General features: G+C 47.5%; 1 pseudogene across 1 annotated transcript; it reads right to left on the reverse strand.

Annotated features, from left to right (window-relative positions):
* Positions 1–640: 640 nt before the first annotated feature.
* Positions 641–21,239, reverse strand: LOC143590534 (mavicyanin pseudogene; annotated as a pseudogene). The gene is made up of 2 exons (XR_013145483.1): positions 20,935–21,239; positions 641–921 (listed from the first exon to the last, which is right to left on the reverse strand). The product of XR_013145483.1 is annotated as a mavicyanin pseudogene (transcript).
* Between the last annotated feature and the right edge of the window lie 260 nt (positions 21,240–21,499).

Consider the following 21,499-nt stretch of genomic DNA (forward strand, 5'->3'; position numbering starts at 1 on the left):
ATGGGGCGTCGAACCGAACGTGAACTGACGCAAGGGTCAAACCACCTGGAGCACCGACCTGAAAGCGCTACGAATCAGGGTGCCAACCCAAATGCGAACACACCCGAACACAACTATATTGATCGAACAAAGATTCCAACAAATTTACTTGAATTCCACCACATTTTAGAAGGATTTTGAATTCCTTTATTTAAAGGAATTTTAAGGATTTTAATTCCAATTCCAATTTCAATTTTTTGTCTACCGAACACTGAAATGGAATTAAGATTCCAATTCCAACAAAACGAACACGCCATATCGTGGGATTAACAATTTCTTTAAATTCCTACAAATTCTGTAAAACGAACATGCAATGACTTCCTAATAATTAAGTGGTCGTTGAAAAAGCCCTTGGTGTTGGCAAGGTTTCTAGCTATGTATGTGCATACGTAGAACTTTGTTATTATTGAATGACGTGTCTAATCAATTACAAATGACAAAAATAAAACAAAAATCTCCATTACATAAAATCAACAACAAGCCTATATCTTATAAAACATCCACACAAAATGTGACTAGTGCCCCTTCAAAGACATTCATCCTGACACATAGATCACCCCGTCACGCAATATCAACAAACACAGCTATAGCCAACACCACTTTAACACGTGATATAGTTGACGGAGTTGCTTTCCGGATCTGATATTGCTGATGGAGATGGAGCCAATGTGGAAGAGTCACGCTCAACGTTAATGTCAACCTTTTGTCCGGCTTGGCAATGGCCTGGGACCCCACACACGTAAAAGTGGTGGCCGTGTGTCTTGATGACGATTGTGTCGTTGCCGGTAGAGTGTGCAGCAATGGGTGCCGAGACATTGCAAGTTCTATAGTCCGCATGTGTGACTTGCATCACATTGTGAAACTGCTTGTTGTATGTGAAAACTAGAGCAACAAAATGATTAGAATGGCATGTTGTTATTAACAGAATTAACATGATATTGTGTCTAATAGAAATACATTTTGTATCTAAGTTTCTTGTATTTGATATAAAACGAGTATATTAAAATAACCAAATATTGGATAAATCAGTAAGCACTTCAGCAGTCTTTTAACTTGTAACAAAATTTTATTAAGAACGGTATTACTTTTTAAGATTAAATAAATATTTTGTTCAATGTAAAAATATTTACTGCATAATTCAAAAATTCTCATTTCTTAAGATTGAACTTTTTTTTCCTTGGGGGGTTATGCACTTATGCTTCATCAAAAGCTAAATCAAGTCATGTCTTAACAGAAAATGAAACATATTTGAAGTCAGGTGTCAAACACATGAGAATTGGTATGAAAAATTTTGTTGCTATAATTTAGGAAGTAGACCGAGTGGGATGAGCCTCTTTCATACCGCGTCAATCTGGATATAAGGTGAAGAGGTAGGTCCCAGCAGAGCCCAGTTGGACTCGCAAGACTCACCTTGAAGAGGGACGTCTGCGCAACGACCAACTGCTTCCGCAGGACCCACCATGCTCAGAGAAGACCTTACGCGCAGTACGCCAGCTGTACCCGCAGGGAAAGCCTCCCAATGGTGAAGTACCCCGCTTGTTCCCGCAATTGCGGATACAAGCCATCAGGGAAGGCTACCCGCACTGATAGCAAGGCTACACGCACAAGGCACTAACTCTTGCTACTTCAGTAGTCACCTGAAGGAATGAGCAAGGCGGGAATACTCCCGCCCAAATGAGCTAGTCCGTATGCTTCTGGAAGATCTTTTGTACTATACCTGCCAAGGTATGGGCAAAACAGACGATCTGACCAAAACAGCCCATGAACCAATCACAGGGTGACAGCTCACCGACAACAGTACGAGGAGGAGCACCCTCTAGTACTGTTTGTCACTATTAGCCGCTGCCTACTCACCAACCCTTACTATGGGACGTGCGTAGCCTACAGTTGGTGGAACAGTGCATAGCCGGCAGTAAAGGAACAGTATACAGCCGACCTTGTCACTACCCGCCGCAGCCTATCCACCAACCAGCATGGCTTGTGCGTAGCCCACTGTTGGTAGAACAGGAATACTATTCAGCCGGCTGTACCTTCTTGGAAACCTACTTTCGGCTATAAATACTCCAACACCTTAGAATGGTAAGGACATCATCAGATATCTCATTATCTTCTCTAGCAATCTCTTAATATACACTTATATTCAGAGCAATCTAGTCTGATTCTCACGCCGGAGGGTGGTCACAAGGAGGAACCCCCCCTTCTCAGTGACGAGCTTACGGTGTCTGTTTTGCAGGTCACCTGAAGAACAACTTTCTTTGCTGGACCTCATCCTCGTGGGAAACATCTATTTAACCCCCAGATTATCCGTAATCTGCCCGGGGTCGATTAGTGTTTCTTCATTGGCGCCATCCGTGCATAAAAGCTAGAACTAATTCTTAGTTTTTTCAAAATTTCTGAAGAAATGGTTAACGTTACCCCGGTCCCAAAGCCAGTAAGTGATCAAGAAACCCCGGTAACCACAACCCCAGCAACTGGGGGGAACACCGGCGGTTATACAAATTTTACGAACACTACCCTGGTTACCCAAGCCGGGACAAGTGCAGTAAACAATATTTCACTGGGGTTCACTGATGCCCAGTTGGAGAAACGGACGAGGGTCCCTCGCCAAACACTCGATCAAGTTAAGGCGTGGGCCGAAGCACGTCAGAAAGAGTTCCAAGCTGAGTTGGATGAACGCTTGCGTTCACTTCAACAGGCTGACGAATTCGGCAGTACTCGCCGACATCTCAACATGAACAGTGAGTGCGAGTACTCGGACGATGAGCGGGAAGAATCCGATACCGACGCAAACCCTCGCCATAAGGCAAAAGGGAAGCGTAAGGAAACGGACTTCCAACCGACAAGGAATTTTGGAGAAACCTTTAAACCAACGAACGCGGGGAGAAACCCACGTGACTTCTCCAAAACCTTTAGACCAACTGCTGCAAATGCAGGAAAGTCCAAGTTTGCAAGGGACATTGCGGAAGCAATCGCCCCGAGAAGTGCCAAACAAACGTAGAAACCCGGTACTCTACCCTCGAAAAATTAGTCTTAGCACTTATACACGCTTCACGCAGGTTAAGACGATATTTCCAGGGTCACCCAATCACCATTCTCTCCAACTTCAAACTTGCAAACGTTCTACGCAAACCCGAGTTATCGGGACGCCTAGCCAAATGGGCAATTGAGTTGGGGGAATACGCGATAAAGTATAAGCCAAGACCAGCCATAAAAGGCCAGGTTTTGGCCGACTTTATTGCGGAAGTGCCTGCATCGCGGGAAAAAGAGTGCCAGGAAGAGGCTCAACCCTCTCCAGCATAGGACATCAATGATGTCTGGCGACTCTACACTGATGGAGCAGCTAGTAACGAGGGTTCAGGCGCAGGGCTGAAACTAACCAACCCAGCAGGCCAAGAATACAGTTACGCTATTCGACTGGATTTTTCCAAGTAGGAATAACTAAGCCGAGTATAAAGCATTCTTGGGCGGGCTGAGAATTGCGCGTAAGATGGGAGTGAAACACTTGGAAGCCCACGTGGATTCCATGTTAGTAGCCAATCAAATCAACGGGACGTACACGGCCGTGAACGACACAATGGCCCTGTACCTAGCACAAGCAAAAACCCTTATGCGCGATTTTAACGATTGCAAAGTCATACACGTCAAGCGTAGTGAAAACAAATCTGCGGATGCGTTAAGCAAGCTTGCATCATTAGCCTTCACCCACTTGGGAAAGGACATCCGCATTGAACTCCTCGAGGCACCTTCGGTCCCGCACAAGGAAATTTGTGTCATCCAAACCGGCACAGAAACGTGGATGACACCAATAATAAAATACCTTGCGGCGGGTACACTACCAGAGTCAAAAACACAGGCAAGAAAACTACGCTGTAAAGCACTGAATTATCAACTCATCGATGACATCCTTTACAGACGTAACTTTCTTGGCCCACTCTTAAGATGTGTAGACAACCAAGATGCTGACTACCTCCTAAGGGAAGTACACGAAGGCATCTGTGGAGTACACGCAGGTCCACGCGCTGTTGTAGCTAAGCTAAACAACGCGGGATACTTTTGGCCGGGGATGCATACGGATGCGCTGGCATACATAAGAAAATGCAGGTCTTGTCAGCTCTACGCACCCAACACGCATCGCCCGAAGAATGAACTTGTTCCAGTCACCTCTTCATGGCCATTTCAGAAGTGGGCCATCGATGTGACAGGCCCATTTCCTACAGCAGCAGGAAATGTTCAGTTCCTAGTGGTAGCCATCGACTACTTCACCAAGTGGATAGAAGCAAAACCCTTAGCCCAAACAACCGCGAAACATATCAAAAAATTTATTTGGGAATTTATTATTTGTCGTTTTGGACTTCCACAGAATTTGGTGAGCGATAACGGCACCAACTTTGCTGACAAGAAGCTACAAAAGTGGCTGGAAGAACTTCAAATCACCCACACTTTTACCTCAGTGGCGCACCCGCAGGGTAATGGTGAGGTAGAAAGAGCAAATAAGAGCATCGTCGAAGGCATAAAGAAAAGACTCTTGGAACACAGATCCGGCTGGGTGGACGAGCTTCCGCACGTCCATTGGGCAAACAGAACGCTGAAAAAGGCCAGTACGGGAGAAACCCCGTTCAGTCTCACTTATGGCACTGAAGCCATGGTCCCGGTCGAAATTGGTTTACCCTCACCAAGGGTCTTGATTCAGCCAGAAGACAATGATGCAGAAAGACGGTTAGACCTTATGCTAACCGAGGAACGCAGAGACTTAGCCGCAGTGCGTGAAGAGAACTACAAGCGACAAATGCAAAAGTACTACAACACGCGGGTAAAACTCTGCAACTTCAATGTAGGAGACTACATACTGCGTAACAACGAGGCTTCGAACCAACAACGCCCAGGAAAACTGGCCCCGGTCTGGGAAGGGCCATACATTATCAAAGAAGTTCTGGGAAAGGGCGCATACCGGCTCGAAAGGCTCGATGGCACTCCCATCCCAAGAACATGGAATGGAGCTCAATTACGCAAATGTTACATGTAGATCAATTCCAAACTTGTAAAGAAAAGGCCTAGAGCCACTTCTAATGGAAATGATTCTCCTTTCACAATGTGTTGATAGCCTTACCTTTATACTTATGAACTTCCCACACTGATGTGCCGGTATTCACCGCATAAATATGGGAAGAAGTCGTTACGTGTGGAAGGCGGCAAAACCCGCATAAACACAAAACGGTAAAAATTTCAAAAGTTTAAGGAAAACCTTCACGCAGGTCAGATGTAGGCAAAGTTAAGCCATCCTACTAAGTGCAAGTGACGGTCTTACCCGCACAATCACGAATAAGGAGGCAAAACTTCAACCTATTATCTACCACGTTCAAAGGTTAACTTATTCTGCACTTAGAAAATTTCAAAGGAAAAGATGAGGAAAACTTCCACGCAGGTCAAATATAAGTAAAGTTAAGCCATCCTACTAAGTGTGACGGTCATACCCGCACAATCAAGAAAGAGGAAGCGAAACAAACTTATAATTTGCCACGTTAAAAAGTTAACTTATCTAAGAAATTGCTAAGTTAAATCAAAACATGCGTAAAATAAACAAGGCAAGGAATTAACACAATCTTTATTCCATCAAAATTCAAATATTACAAAAATTGCTGGGTGCATACCCGCATACAAAAGAAGCTATACAAAAATAAAAATCTACTCTAATGGTGGAAAGGGATCTTCAGGATCAAGCTTCAGGACCACTTCCACTTGGACCCGCACCATCAGTAGAGCGTGGCGGTTCAAGGAAAGCTTTATGGATAGCTAGCCCATCATCAGCAGCAGCGACTTCGTTCACCTTCTCCACCACCGGATGCGGGAAGGCGGTATACTGGTTCACTGCTTGGTCATAAACAGCTTCAGTATCCACATCATACAAAGAAAAGTTGGAAGGCGGGATGCCTTTCTCAACAAACCCTAGACCAAGCAGGAAGCCGGCCTTTTCCTCATCCTCATGAGAAGCGTTGAGGGCTGCGCTCATGGCATCGTCGTATGATGTGTCCGTAAAGACTCGATGCACAACCTACAAGAAAAAATACAAGTATCAAAACCTTTTCTATTTACAAAGAAAAGCGTAAAGACATTATGAGGTTAAGCTTACCTGAGACAACGCTTCTCGAAGAAGCCATTCCTTGGCAACCGGAGCCTCTTGGAGGGCGGCTTGAGCTTGGTTACGGGCGCGTTCGGCTTCACTTTTATTGAGGTTGGCAAGCAACACTTCCTTTGCAGCAGCCTCTTCAACGCCCTTTTAGCTTCCGCTCAATGTGGTCAAGCACGCCCCTCTGGTCCAAGATCTCTTGGAGCTTCTTGGCGTCTTCCATCGCCAAGGCATCATGAGCCTGTTGGAGCGCCTCTAGTTTGGCTTTAAGTTCCTCATTCTCTAGGTGTAGAGGCTCAGCAACAGCTTCAGCCTTGGTGGCCCTCTCGGTTGCGTTCCGTGCAGTTTCCTTAGCCAGCCGAAGCTGTTCGTTAACAGCTTGGGCAGCCTTGGAACGGGCCTCGAGCCGGGCCTGAACTTCAACCTCGAGGGCCTTGAAGGCCTTCTCCTTTTCCGCAGCCACTGCGGTAAGCCTCCTATTCTCCTCCCGGACAGCCCGCGCCTGAGCTACTTCTTGGATGCGAGCTGCTTTTAACTTGTCGTTTTCACGACAAAGCAGCTCGACGCGCGGCTGCATCCGGGCCAGGAGAACTTAAAGCTCGTTGGTTAGCCTACCCTCCTGGTAGCTAGCCATGGCTTCCCCCAACGCACCACTGGGAGCTGCGTGACGAGCCCACTCCACGCACTCCACAGGCGTGCGAAAGGTTGTTCCTCGGCGGATGTTCCATCGTGGAACATACACTTCATTGGAATCCGACACTACAAAAAACAAAATGCAGTTAGGAAAAGATGATATATATAAAAAAAAAAAAAAGGCCAAAAGAACCCTACGCACCTGTAGGGTCGACAACAGGCCGATAGCCGCCAAACTCATCACCTGAACCCAAGGGAAATCCGTCCAAGAGGTCAGGCAGATGGGAAGGAGGCAGAGGTTGGCGAGAAGCCCCAAGCATACCTGAAGGATCGGCCGTCGTTGCCGATGACGGAGGAGGCATGGTGAAGGCCGCCGCGGTAGTAGAAACCAACGGAGGCGAACTCACCGTAGGTGAACTCGCAACCCTGGTCGCCGCTGCGGAGTCCGCAGAAAAAGTAACCGCCAGCTCAGTGAAAGATTCAGTATATATGGCACTGACAGCCGGCGGTGATGTCATCACAGTTGGAACAGTTGGCTCAACGGGGTGAGCAACTGAACCAACTGAAGCAGGCGCAGCCGCCTGGGTCGTCGCCTCAGGTAGGCTGACCAAGCCTACCGTCATGGGTCCGGAGGTACTCCTCCCCGCTCCACCCTGGAATGCGGTAGCATCCACGCTTACACAAAGAAGATAAGTATTAATGATGGAAAGCTATGAAGTTAAAAATAAAGGAAGTTTGTACTTACGGGTTTTCTTGAGCCTAAAAGTGCGGACAGGCGGGGACGAACCCGATGGAGCCGGCCTCTTTACGCCGCTCACCGTCGTCATCCTGGGCTCTCCGGAGGTGACAGTCGTCGCAGCCTCCGGAGTAGTGGTCCTATCACCACCAGGGTTCCCCGCCACCTCCTCGCTCTCGGTCTCTGAATCAGACCGAGGCACCGGATCGGCAGTGGAAGCCACCTTCGCCTTTCCCTTCCCGCCGGCAGCCTTCTTCTTCCGCACCAACGGAGGACCATCTGCGGATTCCTCATCAGAACACAAGATTAGAGGAATTCCAGCAGAGGTTTCAGCATTGAGGGGTCGAGGGTTGAATAACGCCTTACCTGGCCGCCTGGCGCTCAGGATCTCGTGGCCTGGCGGGTAGACCTCCACGAACCGATCCGCCGTCTGTTCAAGGATGGGCAACTCGTTCTCATCTAGAGCACGAGTACCCATCCGAGCGGGACTATCAGCCTCCCGCGGATGCAGGAGCGACTGCAAGTCGTTCCCCTCTAAAATAAAAGAAAAACAGTTAGAAGACAAACCTATATAAACAAAGAAGACAGAGCATACCGTAAGGGACAGAGTTCAAACCGTATTCAAGGACGATCGGGATCTTTTGCGCCTCCGCATCCTTCCACACCCGACTCATCCCGAGCATCACCATCCCGGACTCCGCAAAGCGGTAAACCGGAGATTGGACTCGGGAAATCTTTGAGAACCATTCCGCCTCCTGGTAGTTGGAGGCGTGAAGGCTGGGGAGTGCTTGCCCATTCTTGAACTTCATGGCAAGGGGGATGGCGCGAGCGGAGATATAAAAGAACTCCCGCTTCCATGAACGAAGACTGCGCTCGGTTGCGCAAATCTTCAAACCCTTGATCCGGGTTATCAGAGTATACCACCCCTGGATGCACCTCCAAGAGTAGAAGGTCATCAGGCGGTCGACGAAGGGCTCAACGCCCAGAATCCGGCACACCCACTCGAAGTGGCGAATCTTCGCGATCGCTATCGGGTGTACCTCGGTCAGGTGTACACCGTGCCACTCCAGAACACGGTACACAAACTTCGTCAAGGGGAACCTAAGATTCCCATAGACAGAGAATGCGGCATATACCCCGATCTTGCCTCTGGGGGCATCATACACCGTCTGATGAGGTTCAGGAAACTCGGGCTCGAAAGACTCGAGCATGAACTTCCTGACGATGTACTGATATAGATCGACAGGCAGAGCACACTGGCACTCGCCAGCAGTACTCTTGTCATCCTTGTCGGACGTGGATGACGGGTTCTCGGCGTACCCCCCAGCCTCCTGGGCTGTAGCCTCAAGATCGTGAGCAGAAGACATCTTGCAGGTATGAAAGAAGAGAACGATTTCAAGAGAATGCTCGACTGAAAAGGTGAGTATTCGCCGGAAATCGTTTTGAAGATGAAGAGAAAAGTGAAAGTGTGGATTACAAAGGACCCTCTCCCCCTTTATATACTAATCGCAATCAATGCGATGAATTTAATGCGGAAGAGAGAGAAATCGCAGGTGCAATGAAACTATGACACGTGGCAAAGAGCAAGCTGGCAACAGCTGTTGAAAGGACGCGTGCCATTAATTTCGCGGCCACGCGCCCGAAAATTCGCGCCCACGCGCCTGAAAAAGCGCCTGGAATGACCATATACTGTCACGTCGCCATAACTTCCTGCACGTCCTGACACTGTCAGAAGAAACCGTCGGACGACGTTTCAATAGTTTGGACTGTTCTTATCCTTTCACCAACTCTTCGAATTTCAAAATTTCAAAAAGATTCAAAAGCGGGAAAATACCCCTTACCTTGGCAACCAAGTAACTATAAGACAGGTGCGAGTACAGTGTTAAGGCAAAACCCTTCACATACTTAGCACCCGCAGGGAATTGACGCCAGGAATACCTTGGAAGTAAAGTAACCGTAAGACGAGTGCGGGTACAGTGTCAAGGCAAAACCCTTCACATACTTAGCGCTCCGCGGGGAATTCAAACCAAGAAGGATCTTCTGGGCCATGCTTGCGGAAACGGGAATAACATCCCCGCATAGCGGGAACGTTGAGAACTATATTGTTTGAAACTCCAAGATGGAATTGGTGGTTTTAACATAATTGATCACTATGTTCAAAACTACCAAAACCCCATGGAGAATCCACACAAGTGGGACTCAACGCTCCTGACTTGCGAGGAGGTTACAGACCTACCCGCTTCATACCCAAAGATCAAGCAGAAAAGTCGGGAATTTCTGCGTGACTTTAGGAAAACTGCGGGAAGAATCCCCACGGAAAACCTTAAAACTAAAAACCCTTTTCAAAACCCCTTGCTAAAGTCCAAAAGTTCACCTCACTTATTAATAATTCATGAAAAGAACATTGGACTGGGGGGACTTGAAGAGGTAGGTCCCAGGAGAGCCCAGTTGGACCCGCAAGACTCACCTTGAAGAGGGACGTCTGCGCAACGACCAACTGCTTCCGCAGGACCCACCATGCTCAGAGAAGACCTTACGCGCAGTACGCCAGCTGTACCCGCAGGGAAAGCCTCCCAATGGTGAAGTACCCCGCTTGTTCCCGCAATTGCGGATACAAGCCATCAGGGAAGGCTACCCGCACTGATAGCAAGGCTACACGCACAAGGCACTAACTCTTGCTACTTCAGTAGTCACCTGAAGGAATGAGCAAGGCGGGAATACTCCCGCCCAAATGAGCCAGTCCGTATGCTTCTGGAAGATCTTTTAACTCAATGTCTGGCATGTCAAGAAACAAAGCACCACATTTTTCGCTCATGTAAAATCGTTTTCTCTGTTTGAGTTCAATCACAAGATGGTGGACCATAGAAATCTCTAATATCAATAATTCAAAGTGTCATTTTTCGGTCTAGCAGATTTTACTCAAGAAAATTTGAGAATTATAATCATTTTTAACGTCAAATGGTAAATAACCTTAAGAGGTGAGACTGTTACCCCTTTTATTTATTTGGATTTCAAATGGAAATAAATATACAATCATCCACCTTCAATGAATGTAGAAAAAAGAATGAAAAACTTTCTATTAACGGGCGATAATTAAAGGAGCACTATGAGAAATGCAATTATTCAAGTGTGCTGATAAAGAATTTTCTACTTTGAGCTACAATTATTAATACTAACAAATAAAAAAAATTAAGAATTAAATTTATAGTAAGTTAGGCTAATGGATTTAATGTGTATTATAAACTTTTTTAAAACCATAAGAACTTGTACATAATATGTGTTAGTTTTAAGAGGACGGGTACATAGATATATTCGATCAATATACTATGTTTCTTATGCATGTATTTACAACTAAATATGAACTTCTTTTTTGCGTTTAATTTTGTTTACTGAAGAAACACTAACCGAACCCCGGACAGATTACTGGTAACCTGGGGGTTGGAGAGATGTTTCCCACGAGGGGTTAGACCCTTGGAAGATGGTTCTTCTGATAACCTGCAAAACAGACACCGTGAGCTCGTCACTGAGAAGGGGGGGGGTTCCTCCTTGTGACCACCCTCCGGCGTGAGAATCAGACTAGATTGCTCTTTAAATATAAAAGTATATTAAGAGATTGCTAGAGCAGATATCAGGTATAATATGATAATAATGTAGTAAGATGATAAGATGAGATGGTCATACCATTTGTGGTATTTATAGCCGAAGGTAGGTTTCCAAAGAGGTATGGCCGGCTGCAACAGTGTTCCTGTTCCACCAACAGTAGCCTACGCACGTGCCCTGCTGGTAGTTGGTGGGTAGGTAGCGGCTGATAGGGACCAGGCCTGCTGTATACTATTCCTGTTCCACCAACTGACGGCTACGCACGTGGTATGGCAGTAGTTGGTGAGTAGGCAGCGGCTAATAGTGATACAGTACAGGAGCATGCTGCTCGCCATACTGTATCAGTGAGCTGTCGTATCTCTGATCAGATCTTTCGCCCATACCTCGTCAGGTACAGTAAAAGATCCTTCAGTATACGGACTGGCTTATTTGGGCGGGAGTATTCCCCCTCCCGCCTCTGTGCGGGATTGCTCCCGGCTTGGCTCATTCCTTCAGGTGACACTGAATGATGGAGAGCTAAGTGCCTTGTGCGTGTAGCCATGCTGCGCGGGTGGCCTTCCCTAATGGCTTGTATCCGAGGCTGCGGGGACAGGCGGAGTCCTTCACCATTGGGAGGCATTTCCTGCGGGACCAGCTTGCGTACTGCGCGTAAGGACGTCACGTCTCTGAGCATGGTTGGTCCTGCGGATCCAGTTGGTCTCTGCGCAGACGTCCCTGTTTAAGGTGAGTCTTGCGGGTCCAACTGGGCTCTGCTGGGACCTACCTCTTCAAGTCCCCCCAGTCCAATGTTCTTCTCATGAGTGTTTAATAAAGTGAGGTGAACTTTTGGACTTGAGCAAAGGGTTTTGAAAAGGGTTTTGTAAGGTTTTCCATGGGGATTCTTTCCGCGGAAGTCCTTGTCACTTGCAGAAATGCCCGAGTTTCCTGCTTGGTCTTTGGGTATGATGCGGGTAGGTCTGTAACCTCCTCGCAAGTCAGGAGCATTGAGTCCCAGTTGTATGTATTTTCCATGAGGTTTTGGTAGTTTTGAACATAGTGATCAATTATGTTAAGACCACCAATTCCGTCTTGGAGCTTCAAACAACGTAGTTCTCGACGTTCCCGCTATGCGGGGATGTTATTTCCGTTTCCGCAAGCATTGCCCAGAAGATCCTTGGTTTCAATTCCCAGCGGAGCGCTAGGTATGTGAAGGGTTTTGCCTTAACACTGTACCTGCGCTCGTCTTACGGTTACTTTACTTCCAAGGTATTCCTGGCGTCAATTCCCTGCGGGTGCTAGGTATATGAAGGGTTTTGCCTTTACACTGTACCCGCACCCGTCTTATAGTTACTTGGTTGCCGAGGTACTTGGCTTCAATTCCCTGCGGGTGCTAGGTATGTGAAGGGTTTTGCCTTAACACTGTACCCGCATCCGTCTTACGGTTACTTGTTCACCAAGGTTTTCTTGGCTTCAATTCCCTGCGGGTGCTAGGTATGTGAAGGGTTTTGCCTTAACACTGTACCCGCAGCCGTCTTACGGTTACTTGTTTGCCAAGGTTTATTTGGCTTCAATTCCCTGCGGGTGCTAGGTATGTGAAGGGTTTTGCCTTTACACTGTACCCGCATCCGTCTTACGGTTACTTGCTTGCCAAGGGGTAAGAGGTATTTTCCCGCTTACTTTTTAATATTTTCGAATTTTGAATTTTGAAATTCGAAGAGTTGGTGAAAAGATAAGAACAGTCCAAACCTCTGAAACGTCGTGCGACGGTTTCTTCTGACTGTGTCAGGACGTGCAGGAAGTTATGTTGACGTGACAGAACATGGTCATTCCAGACGCTTTTTCAGGCGCGTGGGCGTGATTTTTCGGGCGCGTGGCCGCGAAATTACTGGCACACGTCCTTTCTACAGCTGTTGCCAGCTTGCTTTTTGCCACGTGTCATAGTTTCATTGCACCGTCGATTTCTCTCTCCTCCGCATTAAATTCACCGCATTAATTGCGATTAGTATATAAAGGGGGAGAGGCCTCTTTGTAATCCACACTTTCACCTCTCTTCTTCTTCTTCTTAGTGATTTCCGGCAAATACTCCCCTTTTTCAGGCAAGCATTTTCCCGAAATCACTCCTTTCTGCAAAAATGTCTTCTCATGATGCTGAAGCTGTAGCCGACGATAGGAGTACTGCTGGCGAGTGCCAGTGTGCTCTACCTGTCGATCAGTACCAGTACATCGTCAGGAAGTTCATGCTCGAGTCTCTCGAGCCTGAGTTTCCTGAATCCCACCAGACTGTGTACGATGCCCCCAGTGGCAAGATCGGGGTATATGCTGCATTCTTTGTTTATGGGAACCTTAGGTTCCCATTGACAAAGTTTGTGTACCGTGTCCTGGAGAGGCACGGGGTGCACCTGACCGAGGTGCATCCGATGGCGATTGCCAAGGTCCGGCACTTCGAGTGGGTGTGTCGGATTCTGGGTATTGAGCCCTACGTGGACCGCCTGATGACCTTCTATACTTGGAGGTGCGTCCAGGGGTGGTACACCCTGACAACCCGTATCAAGGGTTTGAAGATCTGCGTGACCGAGCGCAGTCTCCGATCGTGGAAGCGGGAGTTCTTCTACATCTCTGCCCGCGCCATCCCCATTGCTATGAAGTTCAAGAAGGGTCAAGCGCTTCCGAGCCTTCACGCTTCCAGCTACCAGGAGGCGGAATGGTTCGCGAAGATATCCCGGGTCCAATCTCCGGTTTACCGGTTTGCAGAGTCCGGGATGGTGCTGCTGGGGATGAGCCGGGTATGGAAGGATGCTTCCCGGTTTCCCATCCTTCTTGAATACGGTTTGAACTCTATTCCTTATGGTATGTCTTGTCTTTCTTGCTGATATTAGTTAATTTTCTAACTGTTTCTTTTTCTTTCAGAGGGGAATAATTTGGAGTCGCTCCTGTTCCCGCGGGAAGCTGACAGTCCCGTGCGGGTGGGCACTCGTGCTCTGGACGACAATGAGTTGCCCATCCTGGAGCAAACGGCGGATAGGTTTGTGGAGGTCTATCCGCCGGGCCAAGAGATCCTGAGCCACCGGCGGCCAGGTAAGGAGATATTCTATCCTGAACCCCTCAATGCTGTACCCGTTGCTGGAAATCCTTACATCCTATCTTCTTCTGAGGAATCCGCAGATGGTTCTCCCCTTGTGCGGAAGAAGAAGGCTGCTGCCGGCGTGAAGGGGAAGGAGAAGGCCTCCACAGCTGATCCAGTTGTTCTATCTGACTCGGAGTCAGATAGTGAAGAGGTGGCGGGGGAGCCCGGTGGTGAGAAGACCACTGCTCCGGAGGCTACGACCGTTACCTCCGGAGAACCAACGAAGACGACGGTGACCGGTACCAAGAGGCCGGCTCCATCGGGTTCCTCCCCGCCCGTCCGTACGTTCAGGGTCAAGAAAACCCGTAAGTACAATCATAGTTTGTCTTTGTAGATTTATTACTTCATAAATTTATCTTAACACTTTCTTCTTTGTGCAGGCGTGGATGTTGACGCATTCCGGGGTGAACCGCATGGGAGTATCTCCCCGCCAATGACGGTAGGCTCGGTCAGCCTTCCTGAGGCGTCGACCCAGGCGCCTGCGCCTGCATCCGCTGGTCCAGTTGCTCGTTCCTTTGAGCCAACTGTTCCGGCAGTGATGACGTCACTGCCGGCTGTGAGTGCGATTTTTACAGCATCCTTCACAGAGCCGGCGGTTACTGCTGCTGCTTACAAGGCGGCGACCACGGCGGCGACCACAACGGCGACCACGGCGGCTGCCACCATGCCCGCGCCACCGGCACCGATGGCCGGACCATCAGGTACGCGCAGGGCTTCCCGCCGATCTTTGCCACCTTCCCGTCTGCCTGACCTGTTGGATGGATTTCCTTTAGGTTCAGGTGATGGGTTTGGCGGCTATCGGCCTGTCATTGACCCTACAGGTGCGTAGGGTTCCTTTCTTTTTCCCTTGTTTTGTATCATCTTTTCCTTACTGCCTTAGTTTCTTTTGCAGTGTCGGATTCCAATGAAGTGTATGTTCCGCGATGGAACATACGCCGAGGAACAACCCTTCGTACCCCTGTGGAGTGCGTGGACTGGGCTCGCCACGCTGCTCCTCATGGTGCGTTGGGGGAAGCCATGGCTAGCTACCAGGAGGGTAGGCTAACCAATGAGCTTCGGGTTCTCCAAGCCCGGATGCAGCCGCGCATCGAGCTGCTTTGTCGTGAAAACGACAAGTTGAAAGCAGCTCGTGCCAAGGACGTATCTGAGGCGCGTGCTCTTCGGGAGGAGAACCAACAGCTGGCGGCAGCTGCCGCCGACAAGGAGAAGGCCTTCAAGGCCCTCGAGGTTGAAGTTCAGGCGCGACTCGAGGCCCGCTCCAAGGCTGCCCAAGCTGTGAATGAACAGCTTCGGCTGGCCAGGGAGATTGCGCGAAACGCAACCGAGAGGGCTGCCAAGGCTGAAGCCGTTGCTGAGCCTTTGCGTGTGGAGAATGAGAAGCTCAAGGCCAAATTAGAGGCTCTCCAACGCGCTCATGATGCCTTGGCAATGGAAGATGCCAAGAAACTCCAGGAAATCCTGGACCAGAGGGGGGTGCTTGACCACACCGAGCGGAAACTTAAGGGCGTCGAAGAGGCTGCCGCAAAGGAAGTTTTACTTGCCAACCTTAACAAGAGCGAAGCCGAACGCGCCCATAACGAAGCTCAAGCTGCCCTCCAATGGCTTCTTCGAGAAGCGTTGCCTCAGGTATGTTTAGCTTTATCTTCTCGCTTTTCTTTTGTAAGAAAAGGTTCTAATACTTGTATTTTTTCTTTGTAGGTTGTGCGTCGGGTCTTTTCAGAGACCTCTTACGATGATGCTATGACCGTAGCCCTCAACGCTTCTCATGAGGATGGGGAAAAGGCCGGCTTCCTGCTTGGTCTAGGGTTTGTTGAGAAAGGCGTCCCGCCTTCCAACTTCCCTTTGTTCGATGTGGATACCGAAGCCATTTATGACCAAGCATTGAACCAATACGCCGCCTTCCCGCATCCAGTGGTAGAGAAGGTGGACGAAGTAGCTGCTGCTGATGATGGGTTAGCTGTCCTCAAAGCGTTCCTCGAACCACCCCGTTCTTCTGACGGAGCGGGTCCAAGTGGAAGCGGCCCTGAAGCTTGATCCTGAAGATCCCTTCCCATTGCTAAGATAGACTTGTATAGTTTTATTCTTTTAGGCGGGTAGTTACCCGGCCATTCTTGTAATATATTCTTGAAATATTAATCTTTTTGCGTATAAGATTGTTATTTCCTTCTTTGGGTTCCTTGCTTTATAAACTTATGACTTGCATACTTAGTTTAAATTAGCAATTTTCCAAAGTGTTTAGAATAAGAACCTTTGAACGTGGTTGATGATGGGTTAAAGTTTCGCTTCCTCCTTCGTGATTGTGCGGGTAGAACCGTCACTTGCACTTGGTAGGATGGCTAAACTTTTAACCTTCATCTGACCTGCGTGTAGGTTTTCCTTTTCGAAATTTCTAAGGCATTAAGTTAAACCTTTGAACGTGGTTGATAATGGACTAAAGTTTTCGCTTCCTCTTTCGTGATTGTGCGGGTAGAACCGTCACTTGCACTTAGTAGGATGGCTTTAACTTTAAACCTATATCTGACCTGCGTGTAGGTTTTCCTCACCTTTTGAGGATAAGTTAACCTTTGAACGTGGTTGATAACAGGAAGTTTTGCTTCCTCTTTCGTGATTGTGCGGGTAGAACCGTCACTTGCACTTAGTAGGATGGCAAAACTTTACCCTTATCTGACCTGCGTGTAGGTTTTCCTTATCCTTTTTAAGAATTTTGTTTTGAACCGTTCGACGCGCGGTTGTCGATAGGTTAGTGTTCGGTTTCCTTTCATGATTCATGCGGATAGACCGGCACTTTCATTTAATGGGATAATTAAACTCTTCCCCTTCAACTGACCTGCGTGAAGGTTTGTCAAGTTATTGGGTTCGTGCGGGCAGGACCGCCTTCCCACGCAACGACTTCACGTAATGTGAACGCCGTCACCAGTGTTGCATAGTTTAACCGTTCGACGCGCGGTTGTTGATAGGTTATTATTCAGTTTCCTTTAATGATTCATGCGGATAGACCGGCACTTTCATTTTTGGGTGCTGAACTTTTTCCCAAACTGTCCTGCGTGAAGGTTTGTCACGTTATTGGGTTCGTGCGGGTAGGACCGCCTTCCCATGCAATGACTTCACGTAATTATGCGGTGAAAACCGGCATATTAGTGTTCAGAAAAGTATAAATGTAAAATCATCAGCTTCGATGTTCTTAAAGAGGATCATTTCCATTAGAAGTGGCTCTTGGCCTTTTCTTTACAAATTGGAATTGATTTACATGCAAACTGTGTAAATGAGCTCCCTTCCATGTTGGGATGGGAGTGCCATCGAGCCGATACGCACCTGGTTCGGGATCTCGTTCTTTACGCAGCATGTAGTCTCGATATTGAAGCTGGAATTGATTCGTGTTTTCCCCAGCTGGGGTTCTACACGCACCTGCCTGCTCAACCTTTATTGCGCCACGAGGTGCGCGAGCGTCCCATCTCTGACAAATGCTTCGACCATGTCTTTCACGTCTGTGCATTCTTCAGTGTTGTGGCCCTTTGTCTTGTGAAAGTCACAGTATTTGCTCCGATCAGCGTCGTGACGATGTCGGATTATCGGAGGTTTTGGCCACGGGAGCTCTTCAGTGGCGAATATCTCAGTGACGCTTTTGGTGAGGGGCGTCCATCTGGAGTTTCGGTGCGGCTGTACATTATCCCTTCCGCCCAACCGATGTTGCAAGCCGGATGAGGTGTCAAAGTTTACCCTTGACTGCCAAATGCCTAGCTTTCGTTTTTTATTTAGTCGGGCTGTGAGGACGTTGTCCTCTCTCGTCCTCTGGGTGTAGAGGTTTGTGCTCTGTGGGAGATCTTTACCCAGTTGCTTCTCTGTTTCCGCATAGCGTTTTGCTGCTGTCATGATGCCATCCCATGTGGATGGCATGCCATCTTTACCCGTTAGGGTGCGGATGAGCTCTGGGTCATGTGCGCCCTGGATGAAGGCAGCGCGAACAAGATCTTCGCTGATATTGCCCAAACTTAGCTTCTTTGAGTTGAAGCGAGTGATGAAATTTGGCAGAGATTCATCTTCCTCTCGTATGCATTTGAGGATTGTCCATTGCTCCTCGGTATACTTCCGTTGCTGGCTGAAGTGTTGGCTAAACTTCTGTTGGAAGTCTGCCCAGTCATAGATGTGGTTGACCGGTAGACGATCAAACCAAGCTCTAGCAGCCCCAACAAGCGTCATTTGGAACATGTAGCACCACGTGGGTTCCGTCCAATTGCTGACGGTTGCCCCCGCTATGAACCTGTTCAAATGATCGTCTGGATCAGATAAACCGTCATATGTGCCTATGTTAGGCATTTGTTTGGCACTCTTTGGGGCGATTGCCTCCGCAATGTCCCTTGCAAACTTGGACATTCCTGCATTTGCAACGTTTGGTCTGAACGTTTTGGAGAAGTCCCGTGGACTTCCACCTGTGCTTTTTGGTTTGAAGGCTTGTCCAAAATGCCTTTTCGGTTGGGATTCCGTTTCCTTACGCTTCCCTTTTGCCCTATGGCGAGGGTTCGCGTCGGAGTCGGATTCCTCCGAGTCATCCTCCCAGTACTCGAATTCGTCGGCCTGTTGCACGGAACGCAAGCGTTCGTCCAACTCAGCCTGGAATTCCTTTTGTCGTGCCTCCGCCCATGCCTTAACTTCATCGAGAGTCTGGCGGGGGAGTCTTCGTTTCTCAAACTGGGTATCGGTGGATCCCAGTAGGCGATCATTTACTGCACTTGCCCCAGCTTTGGTAAGTGGGGTAGTGTTCGTAAAATTTACTTCACTTGCCCCGGCTTTGGTAACCGGGGTAGTGTTTGTAAAAACTGTGTTACCGGTATTCACCCCAGTAGCTGGGGTTGTGGTTACCGGAATTTCTCTAACCATCTTTGTAGAAGTTTGAAAAAACTGGAGAAAATTGTAGTTCTAGCTTTATGCACGGATGGCGCCAATGAAGAAACACTAACCGAACCCCGGACAGATTACTGGTAACCTGGGGGTTGGAGAGATGTTTCCCACGAGGGGTTAGACCCTTGGAAGATGGTTCTTCTGATAACCTGCAAAACAGACACCGTGAGCTCGTCACTGAGAAGGGGGGGGTTCCTCCTTGTGACCACCCTCCGGCGTGAGAATCAGACTAGATTGCTCTTTAAATATAAAAGTATATTAAGAGATTGCTAGAGCAGATATCATGTATAATATGATAATAATGTAGTAAGATGATAAGATGAGATGGTCATACCATTTGTGGTATTTATAGCCGAAGGTAGGTTTCCAAAGAGGTATGGCCGGCTGCAACAGTGTTCCTGTTCCACCAACAGTAGCCTACGCACGTGCCCTGCTGGTAGTTGGTGGGTAGGTAGCGGCTGATAGGGACCAGGCCTGCTGTATACTATTCCTGTTCCACCAACTGACGGCTACGCACGTGGTATGGCAGTAGTTGGTGAGTAGGCAGCGGCTAATAGTGATACAGTACAGGAGCATGCTGCTCGCCATACTGTATCAGTGAGCTGTCGTATCTCTGATCAGATCTTTCGCCCATACCTTGTCAGGTACAGTAAAAGATCCTTCAGTATACGGACTGGCTTATTTGGGCGGGAGTATTCCCCCTCCCGCCTCTGTGCGGGATTGCTCCCGGCTTGGCTCATTCCTTCAGGTGACACTGAATGATGGAGAGCTAAGTGCCTTGTGCGTGTAGCCATGCTGCGCGGGTGGCCTTCCCTAATGGCTTGTATCCGAGGCTGCGGGGACAGGCGGAGTCCTTCACCATTGGGAGGCATTTCCTGCGGGACCAGCTTGCGTACTGCGCGTAAGGACGTCACGTCTCTGAGCATGGTTGGTCCTGCGGATCCAGTTGGTCTCTGCGCAGACGTCCCTGTTTAAGGTGAGTCTTGCGGGTCCAACTGGGCTCTGCTGGGACCTACCTCTTCAGACCCTACCAGAAACCGACATTGACTGTTTACCCAACTCAAATCGGTTTAGGTCCAGAACCTGATTTAGTTTAATTGGTATTGCTTACCCATTCACCAGAGCAAAAAGAGCTTCTGGCATTCAGATGAATCAACACCCTTGGCTGCAACACATCTGCATTTGATCATAACTTACCAAATTGCTAAAAGGTGAATAAGTATATCTTTAAATACATTAAAAAAAATAAGCATAGCTTCTTTAAAAAAATGTACGTTTAAACATTTAGTTACACAATTTATTTACACAATTAAACTAAATCAGGTTCTGGACCTAAACCGTTTAATTTTGTTTACACAATTTATTTTTCATTTTGAGATATCAAGTGTTTAAATAACTAATACTAAGTACGTTTAAACATTTAGTTATTTGAATAATGATTACATGGATGATCATGAGAAAGCCAAAATAAAAACTTCAAGGTATTGCCGACAAGAGATGAAATTACAGGATTTCGATCTCATCTCTTGATGGCACAACATAAACATACTTAATCGATCAGTTTTCTTGCCGTTCATCAAGTAGTCGTCAGAAATATATATATATATATATATATATATATATATATATATATATATATATATATATATATATATATATATATATATATATATATATATACATTTAAGCTCAGCAATAGTTATACACCCTACTTGTTAATTAACTCCTCTCAAACATGATTTAAATCGACATGCATTACAAAGTGTGAAGTGTACAGAAAGAGTGGGAGTTGAATATACATACCAATAGTATCCCCAACTTTGAAGGTTTTAGTAGCAGCCCACTGATTATAATCAACATTACCAATGGTAGTCCATCCAGACGAGTCGGCATACAGCGCTCCAACTGCGGTCTCCATTAGTGATCCACAAACCACCATGGACATCAACATTGCAACCAATGCCACCTTCTCCATTTCTGCTATATTTATTATGTATAACTTGTCTTAAAGTGGAGGCTTAGAGGTAGCACAAGTTATTAAATCTATTTATAAGTATATTGTATGTATGTATGTATGAGAGAGAGGAAGTCTTTATGGTGGTGGTTGGCTCATTTAACTTGGGACTTCTGTTGATGTATATGATTATAAAGAGTGTCTTTTACTTCTCTAATGAGACTTTATTATCTTAACCACTATTATTAATTTGTAAATATTTTGATCAAGGTTTTTTAATTAACCATGGGCATTCTGGTTGGTGGTAACCCTGTTGCTTCTCTTTCTGGTTCAGTAGTAGCAAGTGGCGAAGTTTTGACGAGCTCGTCGGAAAGGCCGGACTCAAAATGTATTTTAAAAAAAACATAGGCAAGG

Source organism: Bidens hawaiensis, unplaced genomic scaffold (assembly GCF_021521415.1).
Source record: "Bidens hawaiensis isolate Kalapana, Puna unplaced genomic scaffold, B.hawaiensis_p1.1 tig00038627_1, whole genome shotgun sequence".
NCBI lineage: Eukaryota > Viridiplantae > Streptophyta > Magnoliopsida > Asterales > Asteraceae > Bidens > Bidens hawaiensis.